The sequence below is a fragment of the Pinus tabuliformis genome, chromosome 3_2, assembly GCF_031772625.1.
Source record: "Pinus tabuliformis cultivar Carrire ecotype Pingquan chromosome 3_2, CPIR1, whole genome shotgun sequence".
Lineage (NCBI taxonomy): Eukaryota > Viridiplantae > Streptophyta > Pinopsida > Pinales > Pinaceae > Pinus > Pinus tabuliformis.
In genome coordinates, this window is record NC_142302.1 from 195,884,880 (window position 1) to 195,901,182 (window position 16,303).

Here is a 16,303-nt window from a genome sequence, read left to right on the forward strand (position 1 = left end):
CCCATGTTATAGGCATGAGGGTGACCAAAAAGCTAAAGTCTCTCTCACAGGCTTGCTTGCCAGTGACCAGAGACCAAATTTGTTAGCGCTATGCCAGCGACTCAGGGATTTGGGCCACTTTTTCATGCCCAAACCCCAGGTCACTGCCCAGAATTGAACCACCTCTTCAAATTAGTAAAATAACACGGAAATGACAGTACTAAAGCAAATACTTGTTTAAGACCTTGACTGGACCCCTACTAGCCATGACATGCATTTTGTCAAACATATCGTGAATATTTAATCTACAGGTGTTCTGAGCATAGGGGTCTCATACTTAGCTGATAATCGCTAAGAACCATTGATGCTTCAACACATTAACTGCAATTCCATCCATTAGTTCATAGATACATTGATCATTCAATTACAAGTAAAGATAGAATGAAAGCCACACATAGATATTGTCATAAAACACATACATAACCAACATAATAGCAACAAAAAGTTCTCATGAAAGTATAGTCATATAGACCACATATAATCCATCAAAATGCTCATAGAAATACAAGGATAAATAACATTTCATTAATGATGCAAAATCCAAACTCGGAATGAGACTTCCACATTCCACCTGACCGTAAAATGGCTGAGCCAAATTTCTCTTCAACAATTCACTCTCGTGCCATATTCCAATAATGAATGTAGGATCTCATAGAACACATCAATCAAAACTCATCCAAGGCTTCCACAGGCCTTCCATCTCAACCCATCAAGCAGTGATTCAACCTCACAACCGGACATCACAAAATCATCATCATATTGGTCTCCATTCAAGCCTTCCAGGGATTCCAGAGTGTTTGTTCCAACCAAGGCTTCTAGGACTAGTAACTCAACCCACCACTGCCATCGAGCTTCCAGAGCGTTTGTCCAACCAGGGCTCCAGGGACTAAAACATGAGAACCAACCAAAAACAAATAATGAAAGTAAACCCACAATCACCATAGATATCTAGGAAATGGCAAGGCTAGACAATCCACTGTCAATCCAGGCAATCCTCCATGCCGATGACATATCATGACCAAGAATCCACATGCACATGGCATGCACGCTAAACTAGTGAATAAAACATACATGCAACTCGGTACCTGCAAGAAAATATGATGTAGCTGCTGATCCCGATGCCCTCTTGCACTTTCCTGCTCTTCCTTTGCCTTCTTGCTCCAAGAATCCAAGTATGCCACACCCACCAAGAGTGCTCCAAGAAAACTCTAAGTCTCCAAGAGTATGAGAGAGCTCCAAAATTGAATTGACAAAAGGTTTGCAAAATCTTGTCAACTGATCTTCAGAAGCCTTTTTATGAATGAGGCCTATAATTTCTTCATTTTCCATTATTTTCTTTCATTTTCTTCTTCACATTCAATCTGTGACCTTTCACCTCCTTTTTCTCTTAATTTCCATTATTTTCATAGATAAATGTGCCAAAATGCCATTTTTCCTTTCCAAAGCTTTAGCGATTTCCTTTGCGAATTTCTTTAGCCATAACCAATCACAAGTGATCCCCATCACTACGATTTTTCTCAACATTCAACTTGGAATAAGTGTCCCATCATTCGTGGTTATTATTTTTCCTTTATTTACTTTTATTACATGGAATTTTCACAAGGGCTATTACAGAACTCCCCCCCTTGGGGGAACAATGTCCTCGGTGTTCAACAACACCTATAACCACAAAACCGTTGTAGCAAAATATATACCGCCGATGGAGATTTATAACTTAGCTCGATGCAATATTTACAATGATCACCCCGCTGGAAAGCAAACCAACGTAGCTCTTATTGGAGTTCTATAACATAGCTCATGGTGGTATTTACATCCATATACATATGTACATAAACCAACATCATCAAAACATATACCACAACATATACCAAAATCACACCAAAACACCAAGCCAAAACTGCTTTGCCTCAACCGGAAAGCAATGAAGGATACATAGCCCGCATCTGATCCACCACCTCCCATGTTTTTTCATCAGGCTCAAAGTGCTTCCACTGCACCTTAAATTGCTCGATTGCTCAGTTCTGGAGCATGAACACCTTTTTATACAATATACACTGAGGCTTCGACTAGAATTCTCCATCTGGTTCCACCTGCAATACAGACCAATCAATCACATGATCAACATATTTAACATACTTCTTAAGCAATGACATATGGAAAACATCATGGAATTTCACTGTCAGAGGCAGTGCAAATCGATAGACTACTGGCCTAATCCTCTCAATGATACCGAAGGGTCCACAAAATTGTGGTGCCAACTTGGCATGTGATCCAATCCGCAAGGAGATCTTCTTTCATTTGATGCACAAGTACACCTATTCCCCAATCTGGAACTCCTTGAACAACCTATTCTGATCTACATAACTTTTCTGTCTATCCTACGCTGCCTTTAGATTTTTCTTTATAACCTGCATTTCTTGTTCCATGTCTGCCAACATATCTAGTCCAATCAATACCATGTTAACCGTATCACTCCAACTAATGGGAGTGTTACAACTCCATCCATACAATGCCTCAAAAGGACTCATTCTCAAATATTCCTGATACCCATTGTTGTATGCAAACTCTACCAATGGAAGGTACTCTTCCCACTTTCGTTGCTAATGCATCACATACATCCTCGACATGTATTCCAATATACTATTGGCCCTCTTTGTCTGCGGATGATAAGTCGTACTGAAAGCCGACTCTGTGCCCAAACCTGAAAATAACTCCTTTCAAAACTTGGAAGTGAAGTTCACATCCTTTTCTGGCACAATCTTCTTCAATACAACATGCAATCTCACCACATCTAAAATGAATACCTGTGTTACATCGTAGCTGAGAATGTAGACTTTACTGGAATGAAATGTGCAACTTTCATCACCCTGTCCATAATAACTATAATGGAATCATGTTGTCTTACTTTCTTTGACAAACTTGTAATGAAGTCCATGGAAATGACTTCCCATTTCCACTCTGGGATCACGATCAAATATAGCAGTCCACCTGGATGCTTACATTCTGCCTTCACACGCTGACAATCAAGACACTTAGCCACGAACTCTGCTACATCCCTCTTCAAATTTGGCCAATAGTAAAATCTCTTCACTGTTGTCAGTGTCTTCTGATAACTTGGGTGATTTGAATAAGGTTTCGCATGAAACTCCCTCAAGATCACCTTCTTGAGCTCACTGTTATCCAATACATATATTCTGTCTTGGAACCTGACCAATCCATCTACTGTAAGACAATAATCCACATGCTGTGCTCCTGCACCTGTACCACTATCTGTACCATCACATGTACCTATACCAGTACTTTGTTGTAACCTATGCACAATATCCATATATCTCACATTTCGCTGACCTGCCCACAAGATCCTATTTTGTAAATCTGTCCCATAGGAGCTCATAACTGCTAAGAAATTTACCTGTATTTGTCTGCTAAGAACATATGCTACTATGTTCTTTTTATCTTTGATATACTTGATCTCAAAATCAAACTCACTGATCGTAGCCAACCACTGAGCCTGCCTAGAATTCAGATTCGGTTGGTCAAATAGATATCGCAAACCACTATGATCACTCATAAATGTGAACCTTTTGCCTAGAAGATATTTTCTCCACATCTTCAATGCATGTATAATCGTTGCCAACTCAAGATCATGGGTGAGATAGTTATGCTCATGCTCATTCAACTTCCGTGATTCATAGCATACGACCTGTCCATTTCGCATAAGGACTCCACCAAGTTCTCTCTTGCAAGCATCTGTGCATATTAAAAACTCTGTATCGATCTGAAATTTTTAACATTGGTGTATCAACAACTGCTTGAGCTGCTCAAAACTAGCCTCACACTCCTCTGTCCATTCAAACTTCTTACCTTTCCTCTGCAATGATGTGATAGGATAAGAAATCTGTGAGAAGTTCCTGATGAACCTCTTGTAGTAACCTTCTAAACCCATGAAGGATTTCGTATCATCCACATTCTTAGGTGCTATCCACTCCATGATGGCTCTTATCTTTTATAGATCCACTGCAATGTCTTCCTTGGAGACAACATGCCTCAAGTAGTGTATTTCAGCCTAAAAGAAACTACACTTGTTGAACTTAGCATACAACCAATGCTCTCTCAACAACCTCAACGCTGTTGCTAAATGTTCGGCATGCTCTTCCTCATTTTTAGAATATACCAATATATCATTAATAAAAACAATAACAAACTTATCCAAATATGGACGCAACACACTATTCATCAAGAAAATAAATGTAGCTGGAGCATTAGTTAAGACAAATGGAACAACAACAAACGCATAATACCCATACCTTCTCCTGAATGAGGTCTTGTAAATGTCATTCTCTTTGATGTGTACCTGATGATATCCAGATCTCAAGTCGATCTTAGAGAAAAAGTGTTGCTCCCTTAAGCTTATCTAACAAGCCATTAATCCTTGATAATGGATACATGTTTTTGATGGTCACTTTGTTTAACTGCCTGTAATTGATGCATAGTTTGAGAGTACCATCTCTCTTCTTCACGAACGATACCAGTGATTAGGTGCTCAAGTTTATGCTCAAAAATTAAAGTGTCAGAATCTTGTTAAACTTAGTTTCAGATCGAGGAGCTCGTCATTCTGAATCTAACAGTGCGAACGACACTCAAATACGAGCTCGTATGTAGAAGTTAGAGCAAGTCAAAGTCAAAGTTTGACTTGTTTACATGATAGGATTGGATGACATGGAAAATCCTTTTAGCAAATGAGGAGGTGTCAAGTGGCAGGCTTCCATTGGCCCCTGCATATCGCAAATTGCAGTCACAAGTAGAAAGGTGTTTGAAATCGGCCCTGGTGCAGACAGGTTGCGATGCAATCTAATCACAATCACATATTGCAGATGGACAAGTATTACAGAATTGACCCTCCGGTCAAGCTCAGCCGCGATGCGATTTATTGCATATCGCAATCGCAGAAAAGGGCCGTGTTTGAGATGGTTCCAGCAGCAATCATCGATTTACGATTTGCGATGGACTTCTCGGACGCGATATTTTATATATTCCAGTGAATACTCCCGTTGGGTCCGCGATATTGCTATCACAACATCATCGCCGTGTTAACAAGACCTTCAACCCGCCAAACTTTGTTGATTGTGATTTGTGATACGGCCGACAAAATATAGCCCGCCACGCGATGAAATATTCGCTCAATTAGCAGATTTTGGAGTGAATTTGTGGGATTATGTCGGTTTTGGAGCAATTTGTGGAACAAATAGTGGGAAAACTAGGATAAGGCATAACTTCCTAAGTTCTGATCCAAATTGGATGCAAAAAGAGACTAGATAGCCATTTTTGAGCATTTTGAACTCACTGAGATAGGTTTTAGAGGCATTTGAGTATTGTAAACACATTTTTGTTGTAATTTTGAGAATAATAGAGAGGCCCAAGCATTGGAAGCTCGACCAAGGAGACATAGCTCCAGAGGGGTGAACTCATCAAATCTCTGTGTTGTGTATTGTATTTTGATGTTTTTTGCTGTTATTTCGCTACTATTTAGCATATGTTTTATGTTAAATTGTTTATAACATTTATATAAGAAACTCTCATGAGAATCAATTAATTAAGCAAACATGGTGAATCCTTAAGCACTTTATAAGAAAATGATAAGCATATTGGGTTTTATTCTGAATGGGAAATTAGCACATCATTACTAATCTACACCATTTCAGATCAAGTTGGTATCAAAGTACTGGTTTTGCTTTGTGAAAGAAGGATTTAATTGTTTGCAAGTTTATGTCATGTTAACAAGGTTAAAACTCAAAAGAGGAGAAGGGAAGCTGGTTGAAATCCCTATAGTTGGCTCAAGGGGAAGAAGAGCAAGGTTGCAAAAGTCCTCTACACCTGTACACCCTCAAGTTGCAGAAGTTGCAGTTGAGTCTTCAGAGACCATGTCTCATGAAGGAGAACCTATCATGACAGAAGATGAGAAGACCTTCAGAAAGACTTTTTTTTTATATGATAGAGATGGTGAAAGTCCTCTATGAAGAGAGGAATAACAGATTGCAATGAGAAATTTGCAAACCTCCCAAAGGAGAAGGCTCTTCAGGATGAAATAATGGAAAATGAGGTAATGGGAATGGAGACAAGCCTCCACCCTCTCCACCATCTTCTTCATCTTCTACTTCACAAGCATCTTCACACTCTCCCATTAAAACAACCCTTACTCATACTCGTCATCATTCTACAAAAGGAACTGGTAAATCACCTTTTCTAAATCTTGATGTTAAAGTCGGGTTGCCTATGTACAATGGATAAGTTAATGCAGAAAATATGGATAACTAGATTTTTCAGTTGGAGGTGTATTGTAGAATTCAGAACCTTTAAGAGGATGATATCAAAATTCAAACGACTTCATTGAGAATGGAGGGTGCAACACTTATTTGGTGGGAAGCAAGGACACAAGACGAGATCAAAAAACATGGTAAGATCTCTATTACTTGGTTTGATCTCATTGCTGCTATAAAAAGAAAATTCCACCCTTTAGCCCATATGCAAAAAGATATCATGAATTCGAAAATTTTCAAAGAGTTAAAAGGTCAAAATATGCAAGAGTATACTCAAGAGTTTAGGAGAAGAGCTCTTATTCTAGGAGTAGACTTGTAGTCACAAGATACTTTGCTTGAATTATATAGTATGTTTGCATAGCTATCTTCGACACACCATTCTTATGTTTAATCCCTTGAATCTTGATGAGCTTTGTGTTCAAGCTACACACCTTGAAGCACGAGGGAAAAATGTACAAGAAGAAGGTAAGAAGAAGCCATTTCAGAGTGGTGAAAAAGGAAAGAAATTTAAAGGAAAGTAAAAGAAAAATGATTTTGTTAAGAAAGATGGGGAGAAACCTGTGTGCAAGAATTGTTCCAAAGAGGGCCATGATGAAGCGCATTGCTGGAAGCTTCATCCTAAATTACGACTGAAGAAATTTAACAATAAAGGGAAACAGAAGACCAACGTCGATGTACACCAAGACTTGGGGTTTTGACTCAGGTGATGAAACCAAGATCGTAGCCACAGTCACTAAAGGAAAAGCCGTGGAAAAATCAAGCAAAGAGGAAGTCATGGCAAGCACCAACGCAACAAATAACTCCAACAACGTTTCAAATGAGGAAAACAGAATTGCGCTATTTCACATATGAGTTATTTCCAAACAGACCAAGATTGATACGCTGTTTGATAATGGATCCCAGGAAAATTTAATTTCTACAAATTTGGTCAAGAAATTGAATCTGGAAACCATGCATCATCATAAACCGTATCCGTTGGATTGGATAACCAAGGATGCCAATCTTCAGGTCACATGAAAATGCATTTTCAGGTTTGCAATTACTGCCAATTTTGTTGGTGAAGTCAAATTAGACGTAGTGCCGCTCGATGTTTCTGGAATTGTGTTGGGAAGCCCGTATCTGTATGACATGAAAGACATTTTCCATAGATTTGAGAAAAAATATCATTTTTTCAAGGACGAAGTGGAGTATACTGTGAGAGCACATCGTAGGAAGCTTAATTTGTCTTTGGCAAGCGCAGGGCAAATGAAGCGACTTGTCAATTCTAGCAAGAGTCTTGTGCTATGACGTGAAGTTGAACGCTGAATTGGTTGATGTGGTCAATCAATATGGGGACATGTTTCGAGAACCAAAGGGATTTCCACCAAAAAGGGGATTTCAGCACGACATTTAGCTACAACAAGACTATCCACTCCCAAACATCGGTATGTATTGAATGTCAATTCTAGAAATTTTAGAAATTAAGAAACAAGTCCAGGAATTGTTAGAAAAAGGTGTAATCCATCCCTCTACTTCGCCATGTGGTTCACTAATTGTTTTGATACCCAAGAAATATGGAACCTGGCACATGTGTGTAGATTATCAAGCTTTGAATAAAATTGCCATAAAGAATCGATACCCACTGCCCAAAATAGATGATTTGCTAGATCAATTGAAGAATGAAAAATATTTCACTAAATTAGACTTGAGAAGTGGATATCATCAAATTAGATAGCTGAGGAGGATATTTGGAAGACTATTTTTAAAACTAAACAGGGATTGTTTGAGTGGCTGGTTATGGCTTTTGATCTTTGCAACGCTCCATCTACATTCATGAGAGTTATGAATGATGTTTTAAGATCCTTTCTTAATTAGTTTTTAATTGTCTATTTAGATGATACTTTGATATTCAACAAATCACGAGAAGAACATGTCAAGCATGTGAGGAAAGTGTTGGATGTCTTGAGAAAAGAACAATTATTTATGAAGATGTCTAAATGTGAATTCGGGAAAACTTCCTTAGTGTATTTGGGCCACATAGTTGGAGGAGGTGAGCTGAAGATTGACCCCTCTAAAGTTTCGGTCATTGTTAATTGGCCAATACCCAAATCAGTCACATAAGTTGTTATCACTTAGAACTAAAAACTCTATGCATATAGATGTTTGTCTTAGTTCAATGACAAAGGTCTGTATCAAGTTGATTTCGTTTTATATTTCTTACTTGGGATTTGGAGTTTTAAAAAGTTTATGATTCAAACTATACTCGAATCCTATTGGTTCTCCTCCACCATCATTGTTTTATAAGCCATGTCTTGTCTTATCCTAGTCACCGAGTCTTTTAGTGATTTCGCAGCGTAATCCTATTGGCCAGTTTCGCAGCGCAATTATGGTTTAACAATTTCGCAGCGCGTTATGATTAGGCCGTTTCGCAGCGCATCATTAGAATTTTAAACTAACCGCGCTGTAAAATCGGGGATTCGTGCATTTCGCAGCGAATCTTTCCCAAAATGTCAAGTCTGTTGATGAGTCACCAATTGTGTCCTCTCATGTCAGTTTGTGTACCTCTCGTATCATGTTTGAGCGCTCATTAATCACTACTCCACCAATAGATCTGTTGAAATGCACAGAAATATCATTCCCAATGGATTTTACCGTGCATGGACCTTTATAATAATCGTAAGTGCTGCATGAGTGTCAAGTCTGTCTGATGATGTATTTGAAATTTCAAGCGAGGCTGTTTTCAAGTGAGGCTGTTTTCAAGCGAGCCTGATTACAAGCGAGGCCGAGTTAAAAAAGAATTGAACCGCCATTTCAACTGAAGCTGTTGGTCATTGTGTGTGTGAAGATTTCAAAGAGAAAAATGGAGAGAAAAGAACACAGATCCGGTAAATGCCAGAGGACTGAACCTGAAGGTCTAGACATAGCATTGAGGGATGAAGGCGTGAAGAAAACATTCAAAGATGCCGGGTGCTGGAACTTTTGTAAAAAGCTGCAAGGAGGACATGCACAGGTAACCAAAGAATTTGCGCTAAACTTCACTGGTTTAAATTCAAAAATAGCTATGTTGGAAGTTCAAGTGTCTCCAGAAGCAATATCTGCTATAACAGAGATCCCAAGAGGACGGCAAGAATGGTTTAAGAATTTTAAGTTTGATATGAATCCATGTAAGGAGTTTTTAAAAGAGGCATATGTGAATGAAGACCTAACAAAAGCAGTGCCCAGAAACTATGTTAAGGAGCATTATGCCCTTCTTCTCACCTGCATTCAAAAATACTTGACCTGTGAAGGAAGATACAATAAGGTCTATTCTTATCATTTCAAACTGCTCTTGCATTTCACTGGGAAAGTTTCCATAGACATTCCTTTTTACTTATTTCGCAGTTTGAGTAAAATGTGTGATAAGGTGCAGCTGAGGAAAGAGGACTGTGAAACCTCCTTATTTCATCATGGTTTGATTAAGTTGCTAGTTTTAGATGGCCTCCAGAAGATAGGCAGAGACTGGAATTCGTTCATTTTCATGGCTGGATTCCAAAGCAAAACTGGTCTTACTCCACAACCAGTTAAAGAACAACCAGTCAGAGAACTCACAATAGTTGAGCTCCAAAAAGAGGCCAGAGCTAAAAAACAAACCAAGTCACAGCTAAGAGAACCAGTGAAGCCACTGATCATTAAAGAACAACCTCAGCAATCAACAAAAGAAAAAGCTCAGGATAAGAAGATTGTACCTGAAACAAGCAGATCTGAAGCAGTCTCAAGGGTAAGGACAAGGAGCCAAATAAATAAAGAAAAAGGTAAAGAAATAGCTGTTGAAGAGAGCCCAGTGTCTAAGGCAAGCCTGAATGATTTATTACAGGCCATTGAGTTTGAGCAAATTGAACCTGTGCATATTGATTTGACACAGTCATCACCAGAAAGTACCAAGAAGTCTAAGGCCTCAAAAAGGCTGAAGTTCGATGAACCAGGTGAAGAATTCATTTTCAAACCTAGAATACCTATTACAAGGAAGCAAGTAAAGGAAGCTCTGCCCAGAACAGAGGAGGCCGAGAAATTGCCCAGAACAGAGGAAGCCGAGAAATTTAAGCAAAAAGACACAAGCATAACAGTCATCATATCTCAAGGAGGTAATATTATAGCTATAAGGAACCAGTTAGAAGCAGCTAAACATGAGATTGGTAAGGTGAAGAATGCCACTAGGGATTCTGCAGTCAGGTATGCAAATTATCGTAAGGCTGTATGGAAAGAAAGTGAAACCCTAGAAAACCAGTTGGATTCAGTAGTTGATGTTTACACATGGACAGTACCAGCAATCAAAGAGGCCAAATTCGTCAGAAAGATAAATATGCACCTAAGAGCTGAGAATAAAGCTATGAAGAAGAAAATCAAAGACCTGAAGGCACAGCTAGACCAGTTAGCTGCTAAATGAAGTTTCTTTTCAAAGAAAGGTTTGTTCCAAATTTTGTCAAATTTTGCTTAGTTTTATTGTTTTGAGGACATGTAGATCCCTGCTATATATATCAAAGGTCAAAGGGAGTTTTGGCAATCAAATGTCTGGGCGGTAAATATCTCAGGACAAAGGCAAGCTGTTTAAACAATTCAGCAGTTTCGTAGCGCGCTACGAAACTGCTGTAGGTGATGGTTTTAACGCAGACAAATAGTTTGGTAATATGGGCGGGAATTTTCAAAAGGAAACACCTAAAGGATATGTAAGAAACCAAATGAAGCTATCAAAGCCGTTCAGATCAAGACAGGTGTACCTTTAAAGAGGTGGAATATTTTGACTCAAGTTTAAAGTTTCTGTTATAAAGCCACTTTATCACTGTTTATGGGGTATTAAATGAATTGCATACAAGGAATTTTGGTCTGCACACTTGTCCATCGATGAAGCCTCCAACACATCAGGAACATGGTAGTGTTCTATATTTTTGGGATATTAAAGGGCTAGAAGACATGCTGCTGTATATTCGAACAAGTTGTGGAAAACTGGAACCGAAAAGCAAGGGATATCTCCTAACACCACTGAAACAGTTAAAGGGGCCAGCATCCAAGGTCAACATGGAGCATTGATTACCCATCTCAGCCATCTCAGCCAAACTGAAAGAAGACCAGGTGTCAAAGAACGAGGAGGAATCATTATACATGGAAGATAGAGTTAGAGTCATAGTCAAATTAGAACTCTTTAAAACTCCAGTTAAGTACTTTATTGTATTTAAGAGTTAGTTGAATAACAGATAGGTGTCATCAAAAGCAGTTATCGAATTCCCCTCATGCTGGAGGAGGAATCTCGAATTAGGTAGAATAAGAATTCTATATATAGCTAAGACAATGATGTAATGAGGGTTGGATATTTGATAAAATAGAGTACTGTTTTGGCTTATGTAGAAAGACAGAGTTCAGTAATATAATAAAACTGCGTTTCTTCTCAGGATTCATAAAGTGTTTTTATGTTCAAGATGTATGGTTTTGCTTATCCCTGATCTATTTTACAGTTGCATAAATGTGTAATCACTCAGAATTCACTTATGCTGCTATGATTTCTTGTACACATTCATGAACTGTGGTTTTATAAGAGTTGTGTTTTGAACATTTAAATGCCACATGCCCTGACTTCTATGTAAAGGCTGTATCATTATTTGCTGAAGTTTTATTGACTCCATAGGCCCAATGGAAACTTGTGTAATGTTTGTCCAACCATCATATTTGTCACTGTTATTTCACAAGAGTTAGCCCTCTTAATTTTTAATCAAAATCAATAACCTTTTGAGAGAGCCCTCTCAGGTTAAGGAGGCTAAACCTTAGTCAAAAGATTGGTTTGAAACAGTTACTTGAAGTCTTCCTGGTTAGCAGCCTTCCAGGGTCTGATTTTGAGATAACATTTTGGTGCGTCTGCCGGGAGCCTGAAGATTACTCATTCCCGAAATTATGAAGCTGAACTTCTGAAGGTAGCAGGAGCTCAGGGGATTTTCGAGGCTGCATTCTACCTTGGTGACTCCATTTAATCTTAAAGTTTAAAATGTGGCTTCGAGAGGAAGATATACAAGGAGTAATCCTGACCCAGATCCACCTTCTCCTGTGGATAACCCAAACATCATCTCAAGGAGCAGGCAAAGATTTTCTGATATACCAGGTACTTCATCTCTATCAAAATCTTTGTTCCCTGAATTTTCTAGAAGTCCTGAAGATAAGATTGTAGATGATAAAATTCATGAGGTATTGTTGAGGTCTGAGAACGAAGAAGAGCTTATTGGAATCATCTTGGATTTACAAAAAAGAGGCATTGATACTTCATCTTTAGTGTCACAAAAGGATAAAGAAGAGTTTTGGGAGGTTGTTACTTCAGAATTGCTATTAGAGGAAGAGGACTTGAATCAGCTCAAAGAGCTTGACCCTTTTGAAGTTTTGCTCAAATCTAAAACTGGTTTACCTCTCCCAAATTGGAGTTCTTTTGTCAGTGGTTTACAAAGTCCAAATAGCCCTTTTCGTACCCATACTTTATCTTCTGCCTCTGCTAGTCCAAATAGTTCTCAGACAACATCTCATACTAGTTCTGGTTCCACTGGTCATACAATACCTGTTATCACTGCTCCTCCATTCACTATGGCTATACCTGCTAGGTATGCCCCTCTAGCTCTTCCTGCTGTTTTGCATGATCTTCCTAGTAAATATGCTGCCAGAATTCCAACATGGGGAGGAGATGAAGATATTACAGCCGAGGAACATGTGGATAGGTTCAATGATTTTGTTGACAGGGAAGAGGTGGATGATGAAGATGTAAAATTAAGACTGTTTGCTCAAACTTTCATTGGGGAAGTCAGAAAATGGTTTAAAGCCCTTGGAGCTGGTAGCATTCGTAGTTGGGCTGAATTTGAAGATAGCTTTCTGAGGAAATGGGGAAACAGAACCAACCCTGTTCAAGCCCTCACCGAATACAATAATCTAAGAAGAGCTCCAGATGAAACTGTCCAAAACTTTTCCAAGAGGTTTAATAAAACATATAATTCTATTCCAGCACATTTGAAACCTCCTGGAGCTTTGGCACAGTTGAGATATGCTGAGTCATTTGATTCAGATTTCTCTCTTTTACTCAGGGAAAGAGAGTCTGCCACTCTTGCTGACATGCAAAATGATGCAATTAAGGTAGAAGTGAATATGCTTGCTGCTAAGAAATCAAAGATGGCAAAGACAAAGATAAAGGAAGAAGAGAAGCCTTCCACCTCTGCTCAAGAAGACAAGTTTGAAACAATGATGAAAACCATGGAGAAATTGATGGACCGATTAGCTCTTGGGAATACTTCTGCTCCTCAAGCACAACAAGAACCTCAATTCAGGAACCCTCAATTCAGAAGGCCTCAGAATCAGCAAAGGCCAAGAGACAACAGAAATCAGCAGGCAGATCCTCCAGTGAGACCTCCTTTCCAACAAAACTTGGTGGATGAAGAAGAAGAACCTGAAGTCCCTGAGGAATCTATCCATTGCTTTGATGAAGAAGATTCAGGAATTTTCTTAACTAAGGAGGAACATGATGAGTCTAGCATGATAAAATCAGAAGAAGAGCCTTCAGATTTCTTAAAGGGTTATCAGCATGCTATATTTGAGATACAGAAGCAGTACAATCTTAGGAATAGAGATGTTCCTATCACAGCAAACAAGGCACAGCCCAAGAAGAATATCTCAAAGGTAGTTGAGGATAAGAAGGAAAAATCAAAGGTGGTTGAAGGTAAAGGTGATTCCCCTCTTGATAAAAAGGATATTCAAACTCCTTCTCCTTCTAAAGAAATTGAAAAGTCTACTTCTGTTTTTAACATTGAGAATGAGATTGCAAAAATTAAAATATCAGTTCCTTTCAATGAAATTCTCAAGGTAGACAAATACAGAAGCAAGATTGTTGAAATGCTTAATTCTCCACCAGGAGTGGCTGATATCCTAAATGTACAAGAGGATAGTCCGATTATCTGTTTAGGACCAAGAATTGAGGATGAACAAAATGATGAGTTTCCCCCCTTTTACTTAAGCATTAATATTCATGATATGACTTTACATAATGCTATGTTGGATTCAGGGGCATCACATAATCTCATGCCTAAGGTAATTATGGAAAGACTGGGGTTATAAGTAACCAGACCATACAAGGACTTATTTTCCTTTGATTCAAAGAGAGTTCATTGCATTGGTTTAATAAAGGATGTTGTTGTGGCACTCACACAAATCCCAGCAAAAACAACTGTCATGGACATTGTTGTTGCAGATATTCCACCTAAGTTTGGGATGCTCCTTTCAAGGTCATGGGCAGCAAAAATTAAGGGTACCATGCAAATGGATCTAACATATGCTACCATCCCAGTGTTTGGTGAACAAAGGAGGTTGTATCGTGAAACAAGGATGGCCTACATGGTAAGCAGCAAAGACAAGCCTCAGAATTTTCCTATTTACTCATGTGATACCGGTCTTGGATCAACTATCATTTTCAATGAATCAGTTGGAAAAGAATCACTAGATGAACATGCAGAAAATCAGTGTCAAGAAGGACAGCAAAGAGATGAAAGAGACATCATGGGCTGCTGGTCATTATATTTTGATGGAGCAGCAGGAAAAGAAGGGGCAGGAGCTGGCATTTGGATCACTAGTCCAACTGAAGAAAGTAAGTTTCTCTCATATAAATTAAACTTTGATTGTACCAACAATATGGCTAAGTACGAGTCTCTAGTTTTAGGTTTGGAAGCCTTGATAAAGTTGAAAGCAAAAAACATTGCTGTTTGTGGAGATTCCGAATTGATCATTAAACAAGTACAAGGTACATATCAAACAAAGGATGCAAGGATGAGAGCATGCAGAAATTTAGTGTTGGAACTGTTGGAAAAATTTCAATCCTATTCCTTCAGCATCAAAACTAGAGATCAAAATTCTATTGCAGATTCTCTTGCTGTTTCAGCTAGTCTCTTTATTATTCCCAAGCACTCTTCTGAAAGCTATGAAGTGGAGGTTCGCCATAGACCAGTCATACCAGATAATATCATAAATTGGCAAGTCTTTGAGGATGATCAGCAGGTAAGGAATTTCATTGAATTAAAAGAAGAGTTTGAGCACAATCAAATAGATCAGCAGAATATGTTAACAGAGTCAAGGGGAAGTTCTGAAGTTTTACAGCTACAAAACAACTTAATCCCTAAAGGCCTCATTCCCCTTGAAAAATTATTTGATCAAAATGATGTATTCAAAGCACCAAGGCTGCAAGCTAATGAAGAGGAAATAGAAAACTGTAATTTAGGTGACTCAGTTGTGCCTAAAATAGTCAAGATTTCAAAGTTCCTTTCAGCTGATATGAAGACCAAATATATTGAAATGATGAAAAAGTTCATTGATGTTTTTGCATGGAGCTATGCTGATTTGAAACAATATGATTCTTCAATCATACAACACACCATCCCTATTAAGTAGAATGAGAAACCTTTTAAGCAGAAGCTAAGAAGGATTAATCCTCTTCTAATGCCACTAATTGAAAAAGAAGTGAAAAAGCTTTTTGATGCCAAAATTATTGTTCCAATCAGATTCTCAAATTGGCTTGCTAACTTGGTACTAGTCAGAAAAAAGAATGGGGAGATCAGAATTTGTATAGATTTCAGGAACTTAAACAAAGCTTCATTGAAAGATAACTACCTTCTCCCCAAAATGGATTTCATTCTGCAAAACATTGTTGGTTCACAAAGGATGTCTATGCTTGATGGCTTCTCAGGGTACAATCAGATCCTTGTTCACCCAGATGATCAGGAGAAAACAGCTTTCACTACACCATGGGGAACATTTATGTATGCAAAAATGCCCTTTGGCCTCATGAATGCAGGAGCAACCTTCCAGAGAGCAATGGATATTGCTTTTGCTGAAGAGAAGGACAAATCAGTGGTGGTTTATCTTGATGATATCACAGTTTTTTCAAAGAAGGAAGAAGACCACTTAAAGCATCTTGAAAGGGTCCT